This window comes from Equus asinus, chromosome 21 (genome assembly GCF_041296235.1).
Source record: "Equus asinus isolate D_3611 breed Donkey chromosome 21, EquAss-T2T_v2, whole genome shotgun sequence".
In the NCBI taxonomy this organism is placed as follows: Eukaryota; Metazoa; Chordata; class Mammalia; order Perissodactyla; family Equidae; genus Equus; species Equus asinus.
This window is the reverse complement of record NC_091810.1, coordinates 68,388,314-68,415,666: the sequence shown is the minus strand read 5'-3', so window position 1 is coordinate 68,415,666 and position 27,353 is coordinate 68,388,314. Positions and strand designations below refer to the sequence as shown.

At 42.7% G+C, this 27,353-nt stretch overlaps 1 long non-coding RNA gene across 1 annotated transcript; it reads right to left on the bottom strand.

Annotated features, from left to right (window-relative positions):
• Positions 1–367: 367 nt before the first annotated feature.
• On the bottom strand, positions 368–16,761 carry LOC139041373 (uncharacterized). Its single transcript, XR_011496396.1, has 4 exons — positions 16,535–16,761; positions 9,044–9,141; positions 3,000–3,097; positions 368–2,640 (listed from the first exon to the last, which is right to left on the bottom strand). It is a non-coding gene; the product is annotated as an uncharacterized lncRNA (long non-coding RNA).
• Between the last annotated feature and the right edge of the window lie 10,592 nt (positions 16,762–27,353).

The following is a 27,353-nucleotide window of genomic DNA, read 5'->3' as shown; positions in this document are numbered from 1 at the left end:
TGAATTATCTGTGAGAGAGACCTCAAGGCCCGCAAAGTCTAATATATTTACTATCTGGCCCTCTACAGAAAGTCTGCTGATGCCTGCCCCAGATCAAAAGGAACATGGAAAATCCAAATGCGGGTGTCTAACCAAGACTAAGAGAGTGAAGCTAAGTTTTCCAATCCAAGGTCACGTATTCTTCATTCCTAGGTAAAGATCAAGATCACTGATTCAACATCAAGACACTTATAGGAGATTGAAGGAACTCAGAGTTATCAGTACTGGATATCCAATAGACAAGCTAAATGTAGGAAAAATGTGATATTTGAAATTTCAAAAAAGCATCAGTGTATTCACAATGGGAAAAATTAGGACTTTCTGGAGGTTTCTTAAATGTTTCATGTTTTTTATTGTTTTAATTTGAACTGTACATGGTATGTGGGGGCAACTCTTCCAAGCTTAGGGCCTCTAAGTTCTTAACTCAAGGAAGACCTATACCTTCAGGACTGGCCTTTAGAGGCAGGCCAACAAAGAGTTGTCAGCTCACTGTGGCTATTTATCTTGGTGTATTCCTCTTCCCAAACCACCAACTGTGTTTTTAGATGCTGACCTGACTGTTCTACTTTCCAGTAAACCACTTCAGTATAAATTCCAGCCCCACCCTTTTCTATTATTTTGGGGAAATTACTTAATGTCTCTCTGCTTCTCATTTCTCACCAATTCTATAAATTGGAGCTAGCAGTATTAGATAATCCATATATAGTGCTTAGAACAGTAACTGGTACACATGTAAGCATTCAGAAAATATTAGTTATCTTAAACGCCTATTTAATTCCCAATATCTTTACTCCAAACAATATTTAGTAAAAACTGAAAGGGGAGAAGCAGCAGTGACATCTTTTCCAATTAGAAGGAATTTGTTTTTCCTCTGTCAACCTTAGATCTTTAGAGTTAAACCATGCTTCACGTCCTGATTTGTATACAATGGTCCTTTCATCACTATCTACCCAGAAGAATGCAAACCACTTTTGAAAGTATTTTAGTCCAGAAGGAAAGGAAGAGAACTGACACACACTGACTAATATGCCAGGTTCCATGCTATATCAGTGTTCTCTATTTCAATCATTACAACTGTCCTGTAAGGTAGATGTTATTCTCATTTCACATATGAGAAAACCAAGGTTTAGAATAACTTTTTAGCTTGCTCAAGACACATAGCTGCAAGATGGACCTGCCATGACTCCATAGATTATCCTGGGTACCTTTGACTTTATTGATGGTTCTCAGTCGGTGGCAATTTTGCCTTCTAGGGGACATTTGGCAATGTGAAGGGGTAGAGGTTGGTCAGGAGTGCCACGAACATCTAGTAGGTAGAGGCCAAGTATGCTAGTAAACATCCTACGATGCACAGCACAGCCCAAAATTATCTGTCCCAAAATGTGCACAGTGCTGAGGTTGAGAACCCTGTACTACATCGTGCTTTTTCAGAGATATTTTTTGTTGTTGTTGTTTAAATAAAATAAATGAAAAGCAAATAAAATTTCTCACAGAGTTGCTGAAATGGTTTCAGTTGATTATCATTCAAAATTACTGATAAAATAGACTCCTTAAAATCTTTAAGTTAGATGTTTTAACATCTATTTTTAACCTCTTCCACTGTTCTCTGAGACTTGTTAATATGGCTCTTTGTAAAATGCTTGGAACATTTCAAGGAGAGAAGGAGAGATTATTCGACATTGCAAGTACCATGTCAACATTGCTCTACATTAGCAGAATTCCCTCAGAAGGAATTCAAGATGCCAGACATGATTCTCAAGGCCACTATGAATAATGCTATGCCAAGCAGTGATACTTAGAAAAAGTGATTTTGGTATATTTTATAAAACTGTGATTCATGTCTCTTTGGGACTCTGGCAGACATGAAGCAAATGCTGTTGTTGCCTCATCCAAATTCTTTTCACAGGATAGGGGACTCCACTCCCGGCTACCGTGATCGTTGGTTGCTATGGGCTCATGGCTACCCTCAGGGAGGTCAACCCTCCATCCTACTGAGCAGTCAAAGGCCCAAGACTGACTGACAAGGGGACACAAAAGGCTGGTCCCCTTGCCTTAAGGAAGATCAACTCTGTGGTACACGTCATATTCCAGAGCTCCCCATGGGCTCAGTCTAAAACTAGACTCCAGCTCTTGCTTAGATTTCTTCCCCTGCTCGCTTGGCCTTCCTCCACTCCCCTGCTCCTGAAAGCAGCCCCCAATAAATCACTTTCACAAAAATGCCCCCTGGGGCTCTGGGTCTATGCAACATGACCCAAAACACATGGGGTCAACAAATCTGAATGACGATGAGTATTACAGTTGCCTCTTTCTCCATGACGACATCCTCGTTGCTCCGCTGCATCTCTCTTGCTCTTTAGCCAGAGGGCTGAAGGAGATGCAGGGGGCAATCAGAGCTCAGAAAAGTGTGGTCGGAGATGATGCCAAGTTCTGTCTGCTGATCAAAGGGCCACTGAGAGTCTATCTCTCCAAGTCCAAACTTTTCCCTGAGAGGAGCAATTCATCTCCTTGGCTGGAAAGCAGGCCTCCAGGCAACTGCAGCTTTGTCAGACACCCAGCTCCCATCAAAGTTAATGGGGAGGAATTTTTCTTGCTTCACCATTCCTATTGAATTTACACATTTAAGACAGTCAGCACAAAAAAAGTCCATGAAACCGCGTCCCTTAATAAGACTGTTAATTAAATCTTATGTGAATAGATCTCATTGAATGTTCCCCTTTTTCTTCCATGATTCCTGCAGTTCTTGAGAAATATCTTGACCTATTTATACTACTCAGTCCACAAAGAGAGATTATGGCCACCAAATAATTAAAATAACAATTAGGACTATTTCCTCTTTATAATTTTGCAAGCAGTCCTTGGTGAATGTAGGATGTTTTCTCAGTAGTGTTAGATTTTTAAAATATACGGCCATCAAGTTAAAGGGAAATTTATGATTTTTCTTCTACTCTGATCATACTCACATTTGCAGCGGGATTTTTTTTGTCTAAGACATACATTCATTTATTCATTCTTCACATATTAGTCGAATACATTCTGTGTGCCAGGTGTGGTTCTAGAACTGAAGACACAAAAATGAGAAAAACAAATAAAACTCTTGCCCTTTGGAGCTCATTTTCTAATGGGGAGACAGATAAGAAACAGAACACACTGATCAATATATATTATATTATGATATCAGACATTGACAAATGAAAGGAAGAAGAACTAGTGCCAAATCCAAGACTGAACCATGATTGGCAGGTTCAAGGAACATCAGGGTCACTGGCTAGAGTTCAGAGAACGAGACGGAGGGTGGTGTAGGCAATGAGGCTATTGCATCTTACCAGAGGTGCTAAACAGTTTGGGCAAGTCAACTTTTCATAATCTCTCCTATTACAGAACAATTAGTTTCCTCTGCTCCCAGTTACTAAAGGTTAGTAGCTCCCCACTAATTAAGAGAACCAAAAATACGCCGTACTCATTTCCAATATCACACAGGAATATGGGATTAGTTCCAGTGGAGGACTAAGCTTTACAACAAGGGAGTGACATGATGGGGTTTATGTTATTAGAATCACTGTGGCTGCTGAGTAGAAAACAGATTAAATGAGAAGAGAGTGGAAGAAAATTAAGAATGCTATTGCAGTGGTCCAAGTGAGAGATAATGATGGCTGGAGCGAGGAGATATCGGTGGAGGTAGTAAGAAGCAGCTGGTTTGGGATATAATTTGAAAGAGGAGCTGGCAGGATGTGCTGATGTTGGAAGTGAAGAGAGAGAGAAGAGTCATGGAAAACTCTAAGGTTTGCTGTTCTTACTGTTCTTGTTTTGCTTATAAGCAAGTGTTAGAAATAATGCAGACAGCTATTTTATCCTCTTCTGGTCATTTTTGTATTTGCATGTTTGTGTGCATATGTGTGCACGCAAGCCTTCGCATTTGAATGCTCCTTCTACCCCTGGATTTCTCAGCCTCAACACTGCTGTGTTGGGAGCTGTTCAGTGAATCATAGAATGTTCAGCAGCATCCCTGACCTTTACTCACTAAATGCAAGAGGGTGATATATGCAAGTGGTATCTTCCTCCTAGTGTGACAATCAAAACCTTCTCCAGGTGTTGTACAACGTCTCTTGGGGGCAAAATTGCCACCAGTTGAGAAAGCTGCTCTAAGCAAAAGTGGCAATGAGGCTGTGGTCTTGGTTCTGCTTCTCACTGAGTGACCTTGGGCAAGCCACTGAATCTCTTGGGTCTCTATTTTTTCCTGTGTGTTTATCATAAATACGAGTAAGACATCTATTAAGCCAAGTTGGAAACTTTATAAATTATTTAACCAACTCCATCTTTCTGAGGAATTAACTTACACTGAATTTCAAATGAATAGTGTCTCAAAAATATCTTATTAATATAAATATAAAATTAGTTTTTCTTCTGGGAGTGAAAAATGCTCCCACCAATTATAGGACTGAGTTTCTTAATCTAGGCCATAATTTGAACAGGCAAAATTTGCTAATAGGCATTCCCAGATTCTGAAATAGCTTCGGCAATGTCCCTATTTGCGAAGGACAATTCAGGACTTATAACCACAGCTGTCCGTGTGTGTTTTTTTGTGGGCCTTATTGGGCAATTTGGTGCAATAAAGTTTGGTTTTCAGCTGACAATATTGAATGATGTCAGACACTGCTGGGGATTACTTTGCTGCATCATGTCTGCTCCTTTGACCAATCAGAGCTGTTGATAAACAGATGAAATTGTCAAAACAGGCAGAAAAATTGAGTAGCAACCTCTTCTAAATTATCTCATAAAACTCTCAAGAATTTTGTGAAACTATTTCCTCTAAATAATTTTATGGTTTTTCTTATCCACTCTAAAATTTGAAATTGAGGTGTGTTCGTAATCAAAAGGATGGTACTCATTTGAACAAACTGAGGCTGACACAGGCTTACCTCTCACCTCTAACCAGCATGCAGTTGGGACCAAAGACTAGGTCTCTTCATCCTAGGTCTTGGGCTTTACTCACCACACCTACAATGCCTTGTTGCTTTGCCAGATATTGTGGAAGCAGGCCAGCACACAGATGTATGGTGGGCTATGAAGGCGAATTTACAAAATCATGGATAAAACAGAAAGTCAAACAATATTGTAATCTATTTGTGTATATGTTGTAAGATGGCCAAAAGCTATTCTGTGTGTGTGTATCCTCTATTTGGATGACTTATATGTGAGGTTTCTACTTTATGAAGTCTATGAATGCTTTTTATTAAATGAAAAAGATAAATCAATTTTCTATATTTATCCCAGCATTCTAGCTTCTCTAAGCTTGGCCCCTGCCAGAGCCTTTTAAAGAAAGCAGAGTCAGCTGAATGTGCCTGCCCCTTTTTGGCTTTTCCTGAATTCCAGATGGTCAAGGATTTCCTTCTCGGCCATAATTAGTGGTCAATGCTTGATGCTAAAGGGTGGATTGATTTGTGGCACTGATTACTTTAAATTAAGCACCATATGTATAGAGTAGTCCCAAGAGGGCTGGATCTGGTGACTTTGATAAGAGAAACCTTGGGCTGACTTTCATTATTGCAGTGACAATAAGGCAGTTAAGCTTTAGGTAGATGACAATAATGGGGCACAGCGTGAAGAAGGCCCAAGATTTATTGAGCACCTTGACTCTGAAGAGCTTTGTCAAGTAGGGCTCTACCTGGAAAAGTGGTTGAACAAGAAAACAAAATACATTTATAGCGCAAGGCAAATAATCAGTATACCTTAGAATCCATTATGTCTACTTATTGGAGCTTTGAAAATTTTAGCTGGCCAGAGTAATTGCAAAGGAGCTTACTCCCTTTACCCTTTTATTCAATAAGTATTTCACTCCTAAAATTTTATCCACTCTAATGCTAGTTAATGCTAGGCAGAAAGGGGGAATACAAAGGTCAATAGGGCATAGTGTCTACTCTTAGGAATTTATGAAGTTGTATGAGTCAGACTATCAAGGATAGTTCTAACTGTGCTACATATACATGACAAAATAAAATGCAGACTGTGATAGAGGGCTGGTCAAATATTGTAGACTAATGGAAGAAAGTATAATTAATTTAGTTATAAAAGAACATGTGTATAGTGAGTATATTAATTAGGATGCTTCCAATCGCAAGTAACAGAAATCCCTAATTAAAAGTGGCTTAAACTCTTGCTAAGGATCTTGTTAAAATATAGATTCTGATTCGGTACTTCTAGGATAGTGCCCAAGATTCTGCAGTTTTAACAAGTTCCTGGTTATGTTGACATAATTGGTCTACAGACTACCCTTTGAGTAGCAAGAACTTTTAAAACGAGGCTTTGCACAATCTCATCTAATGAAAGTTTGGAGGTAAGTGGGTTACAGGGCTCATTTGATAGCTCAAATGACATCAATAAAAATCTGGGTTCTTTCCATACTTCCTCTTCCCCATTTTCAAGAAGATGGTTCTTGTCTTGAGGGTTTTCCTTCATGGTCTCAAGACGGCTGTCATGGTTCTAGGCATCACACACAGACATGGCAAAGTGCATAACTAGTAGAAGAGGGGTATTGTTTCTTTTTAAATTGTTTGTATATGGAGATAAGCCATTACTAAAATATTCCTAGCAGCAAGCTTTCCCTTAGATTCCATTGATTGGAATCATGTCTGAAGCCGATCCTTCACTACAAGGGCTGCTGGGAAAGCAGGTTTTCAACCTCCATAGTGAGATACAAGCTCTGTTGGAAAAATAGTGAGGAAAAGAATGATTATTTGGTTGGGAAGCCAACTCCATTTGCCACAGTGGGGCTGGGGTCCTGTTGGCCATGGAAATATTGAAGGGCTAGGCATATCCCCCCCTGAGTTAGCATGTGGAAGGGATGATTGGAATCTGCCATAGCGTGGGTCACTTAGATAGTGTCAGAGGCTTTAATTTATCTCAGAACCATCTCCCTATACTGGTTCATGCCTCATCATCCCCACGTTTGTTGTCTTGATTCAGAACACTAACATTTCTCACCTGGAGTATTGTAACAAAGTCCCAAATAATCTCACTAAGCCCATCCCTCCCTTTATACCTCCCATCCATCCTGCATACATCCAGAGACTTCTAGTCTACAAATGTGACTGTGATATAGATTGTTCAAAATAATGGTTCCCCATATCCTTCATGATAAAATATTAACTCCATAGTATAGTCTTTAAGTCTCATTATTCCTCTCTGCTACTCATCCAGCCTCACCTCCCAACACTCCCCACTAAAAGTCAAAGTCTTTGATGTTAAAGAGAATAAGAGAATAATTTTTCTAGGACCTATGATTAAATTTTATGTGTACAAAGTCATCCACTTAAGAATTCCCTTCAATATCTCTGCAGATCATGAAGAGTGATTGCTGGGATTCCTCTGATTTGAAACATCTATATTTTCTGATTCATTTCATATGCTAGATGCTTGATCATCAAGGTCATCCACAAATAAGCGAGGAGGCTTTAATAGTGATGACTTCAGGGCCCTTCTACTTGCTACGGGAGTAGGAGTCATTTGAAGTCAAAGTTCTTGGTTTGCATTCCCTTCCATGATTTATTAAGTTCTACCCAAGACTACAGGACTTTCTAGCTTATTGACTTTTCAATATGCATTATTTTTTATTATTATCTCTCTGCCTATCCTCTCATTATTTTTATCATTCTGCCAGATGTAGATCATAGATTGCTTACTTTCCTTTCCAGCCCCCAACATCCCAAACTCACAAACATCGAGCCTGACATATATTAAGTACCTAGTAAATGCTCTTTCCATTCTCTTCCTTAGGCATTTATTGAGCGCTTCTTATCTGGTTTGGTGCTAGGGAGTTGAAGATCCAACACATGGTCCCAGCCTTTAGATGATCACACTTGAGCTCACTATGACAATGCTAGAACTCTTCTAGTTTGATTACTGCCATATCAAAAGTATGTATATGGAACATTGCAAATGGGGAGGAAATAGTCCTTACATCTTCCTGGAGAGTTAAGAAAGTCAGTTCGGGGATGGTATTGATGACAGACACCTAAAAGATAAGCAGAAGCTGGCTGCATGGGTTGCAGATGCCAGGCAGGATTCCAGCGAGAGGTACAAGAGTGCAATGAATTTGGGAGAATTATGAGCAGCTAAGCTTAACTGGAACCTACAAGAAGGGGAAGCAGCAGAGAGTGAGGTTAGTGAAATAGGCAGACGGAAGATTATAATGAGACTTGTATGCTGTGTAATGAAGTTAAGATTTTATCATGAACCACTGAAGAATTTTGAGCAAGGCATGTCACAGTGGCATTTGCAGGCTAGAGGCTGACTCCAGCTGCTGTGATGGGAATGAGAGGAATGCTGGGGACAGTGGAACATTTTATGAGGGTGTTACAACGCTCAGGTGAGAAATGATAATGTTCTGAATCAAGATGGCAGTGGAGAGTGGGTTGATGCTGTGGTGTGGACCATTAGATATTTAGGAGGTAAATTTGGCTCCAGTTGGTGATGCATACGGCAGGGTAAGTGTGAATATGACTTAGGGGTGCATATGTGGTAAGTAAAGAGAAGATTATGACTTCCAGTTTCCTTCATTTTGAAGACTTCCCTCTTGCTGAAATTGTTCCATGGCTTCTTGTGTACAAAGTTGTGTGCCAGACATACGCAACACCCTGTAAACAAAGCTCAAACTTGATTCCTAGTAAAAATCGCTAGCAAGTGCCTCTCCTCATTTAACTCTTGAGGAATTGAGTACTGTGGCTCATAAAAGCAGAACATTGGCCACATGTGAATATTGCACTTTTCCTCTTGAGTATGATCTCTATTTTTATTGAACAACTGTCAGTAGGCCATGCAGCATTGCCAACAACACACTGAAAATAGAATGAAGGCAATTACCTCAGCAAAGATTAACGCAGAAAGTAAAATTGCACTTATGTAATACTCATCTTCTAGGCACTGAGACCAGCCTTTGGTTGGCTGCTCTACATCACTTTCAGCATCACAACAGAACGACACTATCCCTGTCCATGTTGGAGGGACCTACCTTCTCCATAATTCCTTCTTCTTGTGTTCTCTAAATGTATTCTCAGAGCAGACACCAGAACACAGAGCTGCTCCCAGTGATGATTTCCCATCAAGACGCTGCAAACAGATGAGAGATAATATTAGCTAACAACATATCAGCACTCCTCTGGTGTTTGGCAAATACTTGTCAGTAACTTCAGGAAAACGCTTGCTTTTAGGGAATGTCAGGCTAGAGATGGTTTAGGCCAATCCTCTCATTTTACAGAGGAAAACACTGAAGCTTGGGGAATTAAATGGCTTGCCCATGGCTTCCTTTTGTCCCTTAGATTTAGAGAAAGGACTGAAACCTCAGCCTCCACTCCAACAAGGGCATTTCCCTCACGCCCTTGGCTTCTCCCAAGGAAGCAGGGAAGATAGGGAAAGCTTCCTTGTCAAAGCCCTAACACTCCCGGTGGGTGGAGAAAACTTTAATACAAAAGAAGAAAATCAACCCCATAATTAGATACAGAACTGACTCCAGACCAACTAGCAGAAACATTGTGCTGACTTCCATAAGTGCTGCAGAAGGAGGAAAGGAAAGCCTGCATCAGCAACTACAGACTTACATGTGGCTCTAATGGAACGAAACCGTTTTCGTAAAACACAAATAATAACAAGAATAGCTACGATGGAATGCAAAAGAGACAAGAACAGCTAATTGCTAAGGAGGGCCACTTTGGCATCAATTGCTAATGTTAACGCTGCTTCCCCCACCCCCGCCCCAGATTGCTGGCATTGCAAACTGAGCTGGCTTGTTTTAGCTGATAAATTGTAGTAATAAGAATATTAACCTCACTGCTGGAACTCTGACCACAACATGTCAGGTGAAATCTTGCATGTGAAAAGTAACAGGAGACATGGAGGATAATGAAGATCTTAGAAAGGAATGAGATGCCTGAGACACAGTGGTGATTCTGTCTTGTGCACCTATATCTCTATTACAGTCAGAGAGAGAGAAAGACTATTCGCCAGATACATTGGTGTCATATATACTATCCCAATTAATTCTTACGACCACCTTATGAGATGAGTATTACAGTACCGTTCTCCCTCATAGGTAGGGAAACTTAGTCAGAGAGATTTCAAGCCTACCCAAGGTTGGACCTTCCCAAGCTTAGACCTAATTGAAAAAATTGTTTATTTTTAAATAATTTTACATTTACAGAAGAGTTGCAAAGATAGTACAGAGCATTCTCAGATACCTTTCACTCGGTTTCCTCTAACGTTAACATTTTGCATCACTACATGGACCTGATTTTAACAGCTTTATTAAGATATATTTCACATACTGTGTAGTTCACCTGTTCAAAGTGTATCTTTCAATGGTTTTTAGTATATTAACAGATATGGGCAACCATCACTCCACCTGTTGGTTTTTATGAATCATGTGGAATTAAATGTCCCTTATATTTCTGATAAAGCTGATTGGAGAACATGATTTTAGATCTGTAAGGACCTAGAGGGTGTCCTAATATATCACTCCCAAATTAAACTGACTTACCCATCCAGCTGCTAACTAAAGACCTTCCAATGAGGACAAGCGCTTATACACAAGGCAGAGGGCAGTCCAAACATAGATGTCCTATGGACTTGCCATTTCCAAAAAAGAAGAATGTAACAGATAATGCTCAATTTCTTCTTTCAAACTCATCGCTTAGGTAATTTGACCCTCTCCCTAAGGGATCAGTAGTGAAGGGGCCAGAGAGATGACTTAGCTTGGTTTACCCCAGAAGCAGACCCTTGAAATAAAGTTGAGAATTCGAGTAGTTTATCTGGAGAGTTCTGGTAGAGGTCTAGGGAAGTGAGACATGGAAAGGAAGAAAGCCAATAAAGGGTTCACTTGTGAGAAAGTTAGCGCTATGGGTAATTGGGGCACAGTCACACTGAGGACGTCTGAGAGACAGTGTAGAACACGCCTTAAGCGGTACCAACACAGGAGTAGTGTGTAGAATATCTATCCATCAATTCCCATCAGTCATTGGGGGTGGGGCAGTAAGTCCCCTACCACTTCTAGGCTACCTCTCAAGGGACCGGGCACTGAGTAGCAGGTGCTTGCATTTGGAAGCTGTGGGGTCAAGAATGGTGATGTCAAGGGGAGGTGGTGGAGCAGCAACAGCTACAAGGGACTGGGAGTGTTATGATGTCCCCTTAGGGAAAGGCGGGGGAAGAAGTGGTGGGCTTCCAGCCTCATAATGAGACTTTCCAAGGAGACATGGACTGGTGAGTACTGGAGGCAGCACCATAAATCTGTACTTACTTGTCCATAAAATAAGAACTAATTCTGTGTTCACTAAATCCATGATAATTCGAGCTGGAATCATATGAAGCAATGTTCCAGTCCAACCCCACCCCCTTTCAGCTTATTGCCCCAGGAGATATTTTTGCCCTATACAGAACTATGATAATATGTGATTGTGGTATGGTAGAGAGAGCACACATGCCGGAGAGCTATGCTCCTGGGTTCAAATCTTGACCCCAAGATATAGAATCTCTGTGCAAATTGTTTGAGCAACCTGCTTAATCTCTGAGAAGAAGTTCTGTCAGTCTAAATTTGCCCCCCACCTCCACTCCAAGGTCTGGTAACAAATTGAATGAGATGTTTGATGACACTTAGCACAGTGGCTCATTTATAGTGTGAGCTCAATAAGTATTAGTTTTTTCTACTTCTAACTGAGAGTAAGGAAGAGATACAACAAAGAAATACATTATCTCATTCAACAAATATTTATTAGACTTCTACTCTGTGCAGAATTCCATTGTAGTCATCAGGTATAGTGATAAAAAATCCAAATATTTTCCCTCAGGAAGCCGCCATTCTAGTAAATCACAAACACTGGGATCCTGCTTTTATATGTCAGGTCTATATTTTTATTCCCTGGAAAATTAGGGTTCAATTTATGTTATTCACTGGGCTTTTAGCTTCTCAAAATGTAAGCCTTGTATGAAAGCATCCCCAAGTGCTCTCTCTCTAACCTTTAATCAAATATGTTCTGAGAAGCATTTCTCATATCTTTTTTTGACATTGCATTAGCTGGAATTCTTTTGGTCCCAAGTGACAGAAACCAAATTTGAACTGGTTTAAGCAAAAAGGTGAATTTATTGCAAAGAGAGGATGAATAAAAAGCTGTGGGAAAGGTCTGGCCCAGGCCTGGCATAGTGGTTAAGTTTGCACACTCCACTTCAGCAGCCAGGGGTTCACTGGTTCGGATCCCAGGCACAGACTTACATACTGCCCATCAAGCCATGCCATGGAGGCATCCTACATACAAAACAGAGGAAGATTGGTACAGGTGTTAGCTCAGCAACAATCTTCCTCAAGCAAAAGAGGAAGATTGGTAACAGATGTTAGCTCAGGGCCAAGCCTGCTCACCAAAAGCAAACAAACAAACAAAAAAAAACCCATCTGTGGGAAAAGCAGAGACATAGCTGGACCTTCAAACAGCTGGAACCAGGAACTCAGATCCTACAGGGAATCACTCTGCCTCTCACACCTGTCCTTATGTGGCAGTTTTATTGCTCACACTGCAGTCTGGCTTTCTCCACATGGCAGAGAATATGCCTGTTCGTGCCTCCTATGGTTTATATTTTGCAGCTTTAGCCACTTGAGAGACTAATCCAACCCTCCCAGTTTTCTCATCCAAAATTCTCAGGGAAGAAATTCTGATAGTTCTAGCTTGGGACATGGATTCTCTATTGGATCATTCAGCTTTGTAGTTACATGACATTTCCCACAGTAATTGTATGGCTGGGAGACGACGAGTGCATTACTAGAATCCCATAGGTACCCATGCTACCTGTCAAGACATAGAACCCCCAGAAGGCTGATTCCTGCATCATGGTTGCCTTTATGGCAGAAAGCATGCAAAACAGCAGCTTTGAAAGCTGGAGAAATGAACAAATAGAGCTAGATGAAGTTACATGTTATTCAGTCCACACAAGGTGTCCATTAGTAGAAATGAGCCAACAATACATTACTTCCTGCAAATTTGTCGAGTATATTCAAAACAAACACATTAAAAAGGGATTATTCCACATTTATGTGTCAGGGAAGTAATAATAATGTCTTTATTGCACATATTAATGTTCTTGAGTGCTTCCGAAGTACTGTGGAACTTGAAAACATTTTCCAGTTTCAGAGAATTAATTAGCTCCCCTGTGGAGCAGCTCACGAGCAATATTGCCATTTTGGAGATAGAATGATTGAGTTGCAAAGGCAAGGAATGTTGAATTATTCATCTTTTCAATAAATATGCATCAAGCAGCCACTCCATGTGTGGCTCTGGGCTGAGAGTTGTGGGGGCATAAACTCAAATAAAGTCTTTCCTCTCAAGGAACTTTTAGTCTAGTAGGGGAGGTGGACTTGTCAACAGCTAGCTCCAATACAAGTCAAAATATAAGGCCCAAATAAGATGGAAAAACATGAAAAGGAAGAGGAAGCTATGAGATAGGGCTGGGAAGAAAGTTAAATTGCAGAGGCCATGAAAATCATGCTAAGGAATTTGGTCTTCACTATGTGAAGTCATCTTTAAAATTTTTTGAAAGATATGTGGAAATTATTATGAATTCACTTAAATACCTAGTCCTCCAATTCTTTGTTTTTCTTTTTTATTAAATAGTAAACCTATTTCTCCCACCCCACAACCCCTGACTCTGGCAGCCACCAATCTGTTCTCTGTATCTATGAGCCCAGTTTTTTTCTTTAGATTCCACAAATGAGTGAAATCATACAGTATATGTTGTTCTCTATCTGACTTATTTCACTTAGCATAATGCCCTCCTAGCCCATCTGTGTTGTCATAAATGGTAAGATTTCCTTCTTTCTTTGATAGTTGAATAATATTCCATTGTACATACATATACACCACATTTTCTTTATCCATTCTTCTGTCTACGGAGAATTAGGTTGTTTCCATGTCTTGGCTATTGTAAATAATGTGATGAACATGGTGGTGCAGATATCTTTTCAAGATAGTGATTTCGTTTTCTTTAAATAAATACCCAGAAGTGAAATTGCTAGTTCATATAGTAATTCTATTTTTAATTTTTTGAGGAACCTCCATACTGTTCTCCATAGTGGCTACACCAACTTACATTCCCAGCTAGTCCTCCAATTCTTTAGGAAATGAACTCAATAAATAGAAGAAAAATTGATCCATTTGCTTAAATCATTCAAGTGACTAGCTAGTTCACTAGTTTACTTTGCCTGATGAGTTCAGGATTAAAATCAATAATATCGTATAAAGACTGGATTGTTTATATAATGGGCAACGCTTAGCTGTTTAGGTTTTCATTACTCAGGAAAGGTCTAATTCCTATTGGGGCTCTCTTTGTGAACCCAACTGCCATGAAGGGAGGAAACCTATGAGAAACTGTGGAGAGAGGCACATGGAGAGGCCCAAGTGGAGAGAAGCTGAAGTCCCCAGCCCTCAGCTCCTGTTGAACTCCAATAGACAGCACAGCCCACCAGTTAAGTGCGTGAGCCGTTTGGGAAGTGAATCCCCCAGTCTGAGTCCAGTGGCTCTAAGCTGATAGTGAGTGGGCCAAAAGGTAGCCTTCTTCCCTGAACCTTGTCCACATTCCAGATTCAGGCTAGTAAAAGATTGTTGTCATTTTGAGCCAAGAAGTTCTAGGGTAGTTTGTTATTAAGAAGAGTTAACTAGACCATCTTCCACAAAGAATTCATAATAGTAACATCTTTTTGCCTTGATTACATTCACTCATTAAACTGCAGGGTTTTAGGTGCTCCAACTATTCAGATTTCAGAAACTCAACACAGGGACTCAGAAAAATGCATTTCTATTTCTGTAGAGAGTTTCAAACGGAGAATGCAATTCAAAATTCAAGGAATTTCCTTCACATGCAAAATTACTGAAACATCGATTTTAAAAGAGTGCACTCCTATTTCTAAGAAATGTTAAACCGAAAACACCAGTAAATGATATTTGCCTCTATATTTCTGTAACATTTGTAATGTATACAGAGAAGTCTCACAAAAGCTCCACCTGTAACCTAGAGGGGCCACGACTATAGAGGAAAAGGTCGTTGAATGACATGGCTCTTCAGTGCTGGGCTTTCTTCTCTAATTCACTAATCAAAAGTTACAAATATAGCTTCCGATACCTCCTCTCTCTTCTTCTTGTTTTATTGGTTCTCAAGACGAGGCAGAGGCAGCAGCCAATCAGCTCTTTCTATTAAACAGCATATTTTGCTGAGCTGGACTTGACTCCTGGTTGCTACAAAACAAATCTAAGTTGATATCAGAGGTGACAAACTCCATGCCCTGTCATTTACCCTTTTTACAGCACGGGCGACACCAATAGTCAGCAAGTCTTGTTGATGATTATGTGAATCAACTAGAGCAGAAAGCATCCAAGCCTAGAGATTTCCCGCGTCAATAGTTAGAAAGGATTTGTTTTCATTAAAGAAAACTAAATTAAAAACAAATTCCACTGCTTTTGACTACTAGATACATTTCGAAAAAGAAACCCATAATCCCAGTATTAACAGAGATAAATGCTGGAGTGCATATTACTCTAGATGTGAGTATAAATACACATATATTCAACAAAACGTGTATTATACCTTAAACTCACCTTTATGCTTTCAACGATTGTCAAAAGGAAAACATACTGACATTTTACTTGTACTAGGCACTGGACTAAGTGCTTCATAAATACTATTTCATTTAAAGCGCAACGACATTATGAGGTAAGTAACATCAATCCAATCAGTTGAGGTATTAGAGGTCAGGAGCACAGCTAGCAAGTAGAAATATTCTAGTCTGACTCTGAACTTAGATCTGTCAACTCCAGATTTTAACTTTTACTATTCTATCTCTTATCTTTTGCATCTGATTTTTTCCACTAAAATTATATTATAATCATCAGTAATGACAATATTCACTTACAATTAAGAGTTTAATGTCGGACTAGTATTCCATTTAGAGCTTTTCAAAATATTTCACTATTCCTCTCCTGTTAGACATTTGAGTTTGGTTTTGTTTTCAATTTTGCACTGGTGTAAACAATACTGCAATGAATATGGTTGTAGATAAATCTTGTTGTACATCCCTAGTTATTTCCTGTGGATAAATTTCTAGTAGTAGAGTTGTTGGAATAATGGCATGCAAAAATTTTATGCTTTTAATAGTAATGCCAAATTTCACTTCAGAAAAATAATACCAAATTACATAGCTGGCATCTATGTGTACCTGTGTCTGGGTCCTAAAACCTCATTTAGAAAACAAAAACAAAAGAAATAAATAAGCAAAACTTCAAACCTTTCCATATCCTTTCCAAACATCTCAGAAATAGATCTCTTAAGAGTCATTTTTTCTAATCTCCTACACATTATGGACCTTTTTCATAGTGCATCCCTGATCTGGGGTGTCCATCCTATAACTCATAGAAAGTGAGGAGAGAAAATAAAGAACAATTTTAAACATCTCTAACCTACAAAGCATATTTCTTACCTCTCAGCAATGAAATACTCCTCAAATTGTTGTAAAATGCATCCAGAAAAAGAGACCCTCATTGGAAATGAGGAAAGCTTGGCAGACTTTCAACATACTGACATAGGTCACGAAATGACAAAGATCTTTTGGCTATTCTTCACCTGGAATGGGTTTGCTCCAGGTGTTGGCAGCTGAATACATATCTCTTGCTCTATGCAGTTGGGCAACAGCTGGGTTTGCTTTACCTTTGGGAATTCAACAAACAGAGGTGGGGTGATCAGTGGGAGAAGAAGATTGTCTAGAAACAAAAAGGAATTAAATAGTTTTACCTTTCTAGGTCAAAGAGGCTCTGAGTGTAACTGTATGTGTCCTCTCCTCCCCCCAAACTCTTAATAATTTCATCACTTGAGTCCTTTTAATTCTAGAGACACTCAGATTTAGCTGTGTTTGAAGGAGAAAATAACCTTCAACTGGTTAAGCTTTCCTTGAGTACCTATCAGATACAAAACAATGCGGGATGTTGCAGTGGAAACCAAAGGAAACAAAAAAGGTAATACTCACAGGTGAGTGAAGCAATAGAAATCTATAAAAAATCTAATATATAGGTAAGTTCTGCAAGTGATTGGCAAATACAACTGTGAGAGGGGAAAGATTAATTTCCCCTGGGGTGAGGGATGAGGAGTGGGGGTGGAAAAGGGCTAAAAAAAAAGGAGGTAGTATTTGTGGAGGCTGGAAAGGCCAGTTCCTTGGCCCAAACTGGAGTTTGTGTGTTTGTTTTGGGGCACCTGATAAATAATTTAAATCGTGAAATAAGAACATTACTAAAACCAATAATGTACTTTAATCTTAAAATACACACATACACACACACTTTCTTGAGGGGCATATAGACTTCATTTCGGCTGCACATTCCAAGTCATCCCTGGAAGGGGAAGGAAAAATTGAATTCTCCTAACACTTTCTTCTGCTTTGGGAAACTGGGCTGGCTTGGGGGTAGGGATCAGGGCCACGACTCAGCTCTAAAACTTTGGGCTTGAGGAACTGCAGAAGATCGTTCTGAGATCTGACCACGGAGCCTTCACGGGGGATATCCTACCTTATTCATCCTTCCCCAAAATAGCCTAGTGAAGTACTTGGCATTCAGGAGGCAACCATTTGTCGAATAGATTTTAAGCATCCGCCTTTTTCCCCAATAGAGGACAACCAACCCATCAACACGTTATGCTGCTTCTGCCAGCTTAATTCAGCTCCTATCTCAGTAGTTAGAAAACCTAGAGAAAGAATGGGCCATAGCATCCTGAGAGTGGAGCTATGCAAGGGGGTGTGAGGAAGGAAGGCGAGGGCGGTTGAGGGAGCTAATACTCCCACCTCAGCTCATCTCCCCCAGCAGCAAAGGCTCAGCTCCTGCCGTCTCTCTCCATTCCGGACCCCCCACCCGGGACGCGAGAGGGCAGCGCCGGCGAGGCGGCGGCAGGACTCTGTCACGTTCCTTCCCTGCTGCTCTAGTCCCCAGGCTCCTCGCCCCTCCTCCCTTATCCCCAGCCCGGGTTTGGAGGCGACTCTCCTCTAGTAACTAAGCCGACTGCATCGGGGCGAGCGGCGCTTCGCCTCCCTCGCGTCTTTGTCTCCTCCTCCTTGGAGGCTCCAGGGCCCGGCGCAGGGTCTGCAGCGGCCGCCGCAGCACCGGGAGGCAAGCCGTGCTCTGCACGGCCGCCCGGGGCCGCACCCTCGCTCGGTGGAGGCGCCGGAGGACGCCAGCCGAGCCACGCACAGCCCGCGTCCCGCGCTCCAGCTGCCGCGCACCAACGCCGCCGCTGCGGCCGGGGAACGAGCCCGGCCGGCCGGCCCGGTACGGGGTGGCAGCCGGGCTAGCAGCCGGGTTGAGATAGCGGCAGCTGCAGCTCCGGTAGCGCGCACACCCCCAGGCATACGCACCCGACGCCTCCTCCCTGCGCCACGAGGATGGAGCAGTCTCCCCGGCCCAGAACTGGCGCAAGGTAAGGTGCAGCTGCCTGTTGCTTTTCGCAAAGCGCGGTATCGTCCCTCTGCCGGGGTGCCTAGGCTGTCCTTCCCGGAACAAGTAGAAGAGAACTATGACTCCAGTTCTGGGCCATGTTCAAACCCCCTGCTCCTCTTGGCGCAGACCCGTGGAGAGACCCCTCCTGGTTAGGGGGAGTTAACCCTCTTTGCTAGCGTGCAGCCGGCTGCCGTGCAGTAATAGTCTGCAAACTTTTATGCCCCCCCTCCCCGCGCGGTGCTCACCCCTTGCGGTGCGAGTTGCACGGCTAGGTCTCGCGTGCGCCCCTCCCCCCACCCCTTGCCGTATGCATCTGCCCATTTCTCTCCGTGTGTTCTTGCCAGTCGACTTTTCACTCCCTGCAGCTCCCGCTAGAGAGGCGAGGGTTTGGGACCCAGCAGTACTCATCCTGCCTGTAGGGGCTGGGCAGGAGCCGATACGGTGAAATAGGAGATGTGGGATGTGGGGGAAGGCTGCGGCCACCCCTGGGGCTCTGTCCAGCGCGGCGGGAGTCGGTCCATACTTGCCTATGCCAAGACCAACTCGGTAATGAAACCCTTGGAGTGGCTTGCGGCTGTGCGCCGTGGGAACGGCAAGTGCAGATCCGGGTGGGTGAAGTAAGTGGTTTGAGAAAGAAAAGGTTGCTGGTGGGGTGGGGGAGGAAGCTGAGGATCGGGGATAGATCTGGTTGTGGGGAGACCAAAAGGCTTTTCTAAAGTGGGCCAGGGGCCAGCCCTAAGCGGTCATCTGACGAGGAGGAAAGGGGATTTGAGTCCTGAGGGCGCTGGCTCCGGTGTGTAAATACAGATGGGGGAGGGGCTGGGCACCTGGGGAGGCGCAGAGAGATAGAATGGAGCCCTGGAATGCCAGGGCCCGGGGGGACTTGGGAAGGCAAGGCTCTGGGTGCCTGGAATGGGGCGATCTCCCTCTCCAGGAGAAACAAACCTCCTGGCGAGATTCTGAATGCGTTGGCGTCTTGGGCGGTGACTGAGTGGTCAGATCATGGATCAGGGATGCTTTTCCTGGCTCTAAGAGGACCGTAGTCCCCTCCTTTCTCAGGCTTCTGCTTTTACACCCTTCCACCTCCGCAGCTAGGTACACAGACCCACGCCCACCTTCCCTGCCGGGTGCTCCGGAGTCACGGATGTTTCCGCAGCCGCAGGATGGGAAGGGGATTCCTGGCCCCCCAGTGGGAGGTGTATGTGCGGGGTAGGGGGGAGTCCCCAGCGCTTGGCGAATAGACGGGGGTCCGAACGGGTTGGAGGAGAGCGCTGGGGCGCATGCTGCAGTGGGAGCCACCCCTCCGCCTCCAGCCCCTCCGCAAATCGCACCTGGGCGGAGCAAGAGAGTGGGGGAGCCCCATGCTGCGCCCGGGAGGTTCCGGAGCGCAGAGGTGGAGGGCGTGCAGGGAAACGCAGGGCGAGGGGGTGGTTGGGAATCGGGTGAGTGGAGACCTGGCTCCCAGACTCGGGGCCCCAGGCGGAGGTGGGTCTGCCCACCTAGCAGCTCCTAGGTAGATACTTCTGGTTGTTCCAACGCTTTGGCGGACGCTGGAAGGCAAGACTCTTTCCTCATTTGCACCCCAGCAATCTCGAATGGAAAACCACTTGCGGGAGGGGGCCTAGACTGCTGTGTCGAAGAAGGGGCAGCCCCCAGGCTCTATTTATCCTGGTGGAGAACACACTGGGCTGCCAAAGGCCTGGAAGCACCCCATTTGACCCTTCTCTCTGAGGAGGTGCACGCCCCTTTCCAAGCGGTGCCTTTGGCTGAGAGTCCGGTTCTCGGTTCCTACTGGCCTCATAGAGAAAGAAGAATTTGGAGGTTGATTGGGTCTGGAGCCGCGTAAAACCCTCTGGTCCTCCCTATTCAGACCTCCCACGTGCAGCTTTTAGGGGCACAGGCGTCTTTGCAGTTGCCCTGTAGAAGTCTCCTGTTCTCCCATGCCTACTGGGAGAAAGCAGAGCTCAGCGCAGTCCCCTTTTCTGGGCCCCCAGCCTTGACTAGACTCTTCCGGAAGAGACGTCGACTCACCAGGGCTCCGGGGAGGAATCCCGAGGTCGGTCCCTCCCATCCCGGGGTACCCCTGGGGCAGCGAGCTCCCTGTCTCCCCGCGGCGAGCTTCAAAGCCACAAGGAGCGGGAACGGGGATTCCCTCCGCGCAGGCTCCGGGTGCAGCTCCTGAGCACAAAGGCCACACCCTCACAGACCAGGCGTCGCTGGGATAGAGCGTTGGCTTCTGCCGAATTACCTGGACACCTGAGGTAGGATCCCAGAACTAAGTCCCTCGCTCTGCAAGATTTAGCTTCCGACACCCCAGGGCCCGGTTCTTTCTGGATGCTTGTCACCTGGATTTGTGCTCAGGTCACTTCCCTTGGCATAGAAACAGGTTGGAACATGTCCCTTGGGAACTCTTGAAGGAAGTCGTCAAATCCACATCAAGGTGGTTTTTTCAGGTTGCGGAGCTATTCTGGGGAGACGGATAGCAATAATAATCAGCGCCAGCGTTGATGGAGCTCTTCCTCTGTGCCAGGCACTAGTCTAGATATTTTATGTACACTGTTTTAGTTTCAATCCTCACAACAACCCTGGAAGATAAAGTTATTTTTGCATTTCATTGGTAAGGAAACTAAGCCATGGAGAAATTGTCATTTGCTATTTGTCATCCAACTAGCAAGTGGTGGGGCTGGTTAGTCTTGTGGGTGAAGAACCCTGGCTGTGCCCCATGCTCCCAGCCCTATTTGGTACCAAAGACCCTTTGACCACAAGGAAGCATGGGTGAGGCCTCCAACCCTTTACTCCAAACCCTTGGGGCATACTGTGGGTGCCAGTCCTTGCCTGTGAGCCCCTGTGGCTGTAGCACTGAGGAGACAGATGGTGCATATCGTCCCCCTCAGAGCCTATTGGTGTGCACCTTGGTAGAATGGGATCGTGGGACTGGAAGTAGATTTAGGGAATTGGCTGCTGGCATTGGACTTCTTTTCTGAACCTTGTGGTAGACATTCCCCTTTTTAATGTGAGGAGAAAGAGAAGGAGAGGTCCAAATGCGAGCAGAGATTTGCTCTGTGGTCCTAGGCTATAGAAACTGTATTCTGCAAATGAGTCCCTTTCTAGTGATTGAATCATAGAATGTGAGAGCTCAAGAGATCTCAAATATCGTCCCTCCCAATTCAGAGGCAGCGGGGAGATTGAGTGATGCACTCAAGGCCACTCAGTGTGGTCGTAGCATAATTAGTACCAGTACTCCTGTCTTCTGACCCTTGGTCAAAATAAACTATGTTTATGCATAAATAGATTATGTTCACTGCTGCGGTTTTTCAGCATCTTAAAATTAATTCGTGAAAAATTAATTAATTAGGGAGAGGCTTGCTTGTTGAAAAATAGACCGTTTTGCTAATTTTTCATATATGCCTCAATCAGCATAACCAAAAAAGTCACTATCATATGATGGACAAACCACCACAAGTGTACCTCTTTTGCAAAAAATTTCAGTAGAATATTTATAATCCTTCAAATCAACAAAAATTAACTAACCATGCAACACTTTGGATGATTTTAAATAAAACTGAATGGATTTTCAACCATTTTAGCAAAGTCCTCGTGTCAAGTTGAGTAGCCCTATCCTGCCCCACTTCTAAGTATTTGTGAAAATAAGAGAAAATGTAGTAACTCAGAGGGAAAAATCTTTTTGAATACAATGCAATGATTTGGCATTATTTCTTTGGGATTTCTGACGCTTTGGATAAACTTTAGGCTCATGTAAACCTAAGGGAAAACAGTATCTTTCTAGCGGATACACTTGGGGCTCAGAAAGGGGAAAAATAATTCTTTGCCACTTTCTGATGCACTGAGCCCCTGTAAGAAAGGAGGCTTTCTCCAGCAGCTTAGGGATTCCATATACCTCTAGGCATTCTTGTAGGACAGCATTCTGGTTTCTAAGAACACCCCATGTCTTTTTTCGTAGCTATGGTACCAGGATGTCCACCCCTTGGAGATAAAACAACAAAATGCCAGCTGGAGTAAACGGAGAAGGGGGGTGGAAAGAGGCTGTTTCTCAGAATCACATTGAGGGGAATAGTTACAGGAGGATGGTGGAAACTTGGTGCCTTTTATGTCGCCTGGAACAGTTTCCATCCCTGAGGCTGGGAGGGGCCAGGCTAGGAGCATCAGGCAGTAACTGGGCATGGAGAAGGAAAAGGTGAGGTTGAGGGAAGAGTGCTGTCAAGGAGGCTTGGGGATGGCGAGAGATGGAGATGAGGTTTGGCTGGCAAAGGGCTTTGGTGTGATGGAAATGGCTATGGAGAGTGTGCACTAAGAGATGCTCTTCTTCCCCCTTCTCCTCCTTCCCACCACTTAGTCTACCATCTGTGTTGGGATAACTGATCTGAATCCCAGCATCCTCAGTTATCTCAAGAGAAACATTCACTTTCTAAAGAATTAATTAGAAATGAATATTGTTTTTATGTAAGTAGGGGAAAATATGCGCAGCTGCCCTGCTCTTGAGAGAGAACTATTAAAAATCAGATCATCCCAGAAGGGTATAACCTTCTGAAGGTAGGGACGTTGGTTTAGCTGGATTACAGCAATGTTAGAGAAAAAAGATGTAACGCTGAAATCAGATATGATGACATTCAAAAGAAGTGGTCTGTCCTTTAGGAACCACAGGAAGAAGAATTCATTTGCCCCTGGGCAGACATCTTGGTTCCCAATTCCTAGCTTTTTCAGAGGTGATAGTGGGGTTAGCTGCTGTATCCTCATCCTATTTATGTGGTCCATATCCCTTCTATTCATTTTACTCCTGTCTGGTGTAGTGTTAAAGGGCCCACACAACACTTGTACTGGGACAATACTTTTCAGCATGAATTTATATTAAATCATAAAAATATGAGTGTTGATAGAATAACAATTAGTATTAAGCAACACGTTCTGGGAAACAGGTTATAAAAAATGAGACCTTTTTGTTCAGAACACAATGAATAAATATATTTATGGAATACATAATGTGAATTAAAATTCTCAGTTTGGGTTAGATATTTAAAAATAAAAAATAATCAAGAACAGAGCATTTGAACTTGACCTATTTTTAGTAACAAGAAAAGTCAAATAATAAGATTCTGGGGAGTCTGAAGAAGACATTGGCAGGGGGAACAAATGGGTAAATAGAGCCTGAGAAACTTTACCCTCATGGATTTTATTTTAAATAAATATGCAATATCTTATCTGTAGTTAGATTTGAATAATCTATAAGATTAATAAATTTAGTATTTTATCTGCAGATTGTGACATTGATGAGCTTTATTCTACAAGTGGTTGAGAACCATGATGGAAGCTCTTATACCTAACATACAAATATTTATCTGCATATGCTTTATGAAAACTTAGTGAATTAGCACATCATGACATGACATATCAAATGGCCATTTTAAATGAGAATGAAGTCTGCAATCTTCTCAGAAGCTAACAGGCTTGGAATATACTATTTTCCCAAATAGGATAAGTTAACAGTAAGGACAGTATAATTCATTTAAAATAAATAAATGAATAAATATTGAAAAAGAATCACCCTGATGAAAACAGATTTTTTTTTTCTTTACGAGGATAAATGAACAGATCAGGACAGTTTATAAAATTTGTTTTATCCTAAGGCTCATTTTATCTGAGGCTCTGAGCTGCTTTTTATGTGGGCAGTTGTGCAGTGCAAGTGTCACTCCACTTTCAGTTTTTCAAAAAGGATTTGTCCCTTGTATTACAAGTAAAATGGAAACAAACATAAAAAATGAAATATTGTGACTCATTCTCAAATGTGGAGTAATACTCGACACACCAAAGTATATTTTCAAATGCAGATTAGTTTCTTTTTTTTCCTCTTTCTTTTGTTTATTTCTTCTCTTTTTTTCCTTTCTTTCTTCCTTTCTTTTTTAGATCATTCAAAGAATTTTCAGTCTGCAGGTAAGAATTAAGTAACTTGCTGGGAGAGACGGCTGTTTCAGGACCAATATTTCTCCCGGTGAGGGCAGGGAGGAGATAAAGAACACTTGTGTATCTGTCCAAAGCTAAAGCACAAAGGTCATGAAGTTCATTGGCTTTTCTTTAGTCTTCTAACCTCAGTTCTGATTTAGAAAAGCAATCCTTGGATAGGCCTGCTTGCAGAGGGCTCACCCTGTTAGCAGTGACTAAGCAGTATACTTTCCCTTGGCTACACTGGGAATTTATGCACTGAGAAAAATCCCGGCCCAGTCTGCCGATCTTCCCTAGACATCTGGTCATCAGGGATTATCAAGCAGGAACATTCTCCATCCTTTCTACAAATTATATTTAAGCTTGGATTTGCAAAGTTAGGTATCCTCCTGCCACAGAATGTTTCATAGTCATTTATTAGGCTGGTCAGTCTGTTTTTCAGTTGCTTCTTAGAATCACTTCCTATAAACAAAATTAATACCCTTCCCTAATAGAAGATACAGTGTAGACTCTTGATGCCCAAACTATCTGCTGCAAAACCCATGAAGGTGGGATGGCTGATAGCCAGCCAGGTCAGGAGGACCAAGAGAGAGGCAACATAGAAGCAGCAGAGGGTGGGGGTAGGAGAGAAATGGAGGTGGATAAAATAGACAGGCCATAAGGGAAAACAAACACCCAAAGGAAGAGAACCCAGTGACACCACGGGAAGACTAAAAAGATATTTGGTAGTAAGACAAAACTGAAGGATAAGGAAAAAAAGGCGTAAAAAAAAGAGACGATAAAGAATGCTAGTGGGTATAATAAAGCCCTGAAGAAGAGGTGTATGAGGAAGAATAATGTACTTAAATAATTCCTCGTGATCCGGATAACTCAAAGGCAGGCTAGCTCCTCAGCCAGAGGGCATGGTCTGTCTCGCATTCCCCTGTGCCTTGTTAATGTGGCTTCTCCATCACCAGGCTCTTAATTTTATCTATGCCCAGTGCCCTTTGGCAGTCTGACAAGCTTAGGGACCCCAGAATGATGTGCTTAAATGCATAAAATGCAGTATCTAAGATTATAACAGAAATTTTATTGAGATGGTTATATATAATACATAAACCATTGTGACCTACTAATGTATGCATAACAAAATCTAATGGTGGGACTAATGGCTTCCCTCATCTTGAAGAAGAGATGAGCATAAGTGCTGCTGTGAGCTCACCGCAGCAATTGTATTATGATGTTAAGACACCTGATTTATATTGGTGACAAAATCGCTGGTACTGCTACCGCATTTGAGCTTTGTGGCCTGCATTCATAATATAATAGAATGCTAAATTGTAGTTCAATGTGAGTAAACAAATTTGTGACTTTTTTTCCATTCAAGTTCATGGATCCCTAGACTTCTATTGATAGAGGCCTTGGAGGTCTGTGACCCCGAGAATCCCAGACTAGGGTGATCATCTAATTTATTATCTACCACTGGAATACATAGGTGTGAATTGGGACAGCCTGGGAAAATTGTAACATAGGGTTCTCTTAGCTGCTATTACCTCTCTGGGATCTCTCTCCCTAGACCAGTTTTGACTTTTCTGGACCAAGGAATTCACTTTATCTGCCCTATTCCTAGGGATCGTGGTTGTGGATACTGATGGGCATTGGGAAGTAGAGAAGAACTTTAGCTAAAAGAAGCTCCCGTGTCAGCGCCACAGCCAGGCTATGGAATGCCTTTGTAAGAATTGGAAAATGGGTTTCCTTGGAGCAGCAGCAGCCTCTGGCTCCTGGCTGGGTGAACATTGGCCTGCGTTATAGTTCCCAATGGCCGTCTTGGCAAGATGCCCTGTAGCCTTGGCCAATTTTACCTGAAGTGAGGTTGAATTATCAGACTACATTGCATTTTAGCCGGAAGTTTCAACTTCCCCTCCGACAATTTTTTTTCAAAACAGAGCTGCCACAATGGCTTTTGAAGTTTCACTTCCTCTCCCTGCCCACTTCCTAGTTGTCAGGAAATGGCCTCAGTACAGGTAGGTGGATGGAGACCCATGGGAAAAGGCCAGGATCTGAAGAATTCTTAAACTGGATAATAAGGCCTTGAGTGATGGAGAGGAGACTGTAGTCATGGAATGTTTCCTAAGTAGACGGCTCATATTGTCCTTTGTTGGGGGAGGATGTCAGAATGTCCCAGCTCCTGGAGATCACCATGCTTCTGTCTGTTGTAACTGGTGAAGTGGAACCTCCTTAGTGGAAGAAAAAGCTCTCCTAAGAAAACCTTTGACTTTGCAAGAGGCGACAATATATCAGAAAACACCCTTTTTATGTGCATGTAGACTATTTGGCTGGGAACCTAGCAACCTGGTTCTAGTTCCAGCTTTGGCCCTAACCAGTTCAGTGGCTTTGGGCTGGTTAAGTTGACTGCCCTCTGCTCTGCTTCCCCAATAAGAGGATGAGTGGAGACTGAATGGTTTCTAAAGCCCATTCTAGCTCTATAGTCTATAATGTCGAGGATGTGTCTTGTTTTAGTCATACTCCATATGATGGCTTCCCTATTTAAGCTGGTTCAAGCTCACTTCTTTGCTTAGACATTCCAGCCCTTACATGCCACAGATCCAACAATGATGGATGAACACTCTACAGTCCTGAGGGTCTGTGACACCTGGAACACTTCTGGGAGCCTAGAATAAGGGGATGGAAGGGAAGAATAGTTGACAGCTAAAGGGATAGAGTAGGAAGGGAGTGGAACAATTGATAACTTTCCTTGCAGCAATAGTTGTCACTCAGGAAAGATGTAGGAAGATGAAAAAGAGGATCGTCATATTTTGACTCTGTGCCCATCTTGTGTCTGATTCTTTATAACCATATGGTAATGTCAGTCCCTGCTAAAAACTT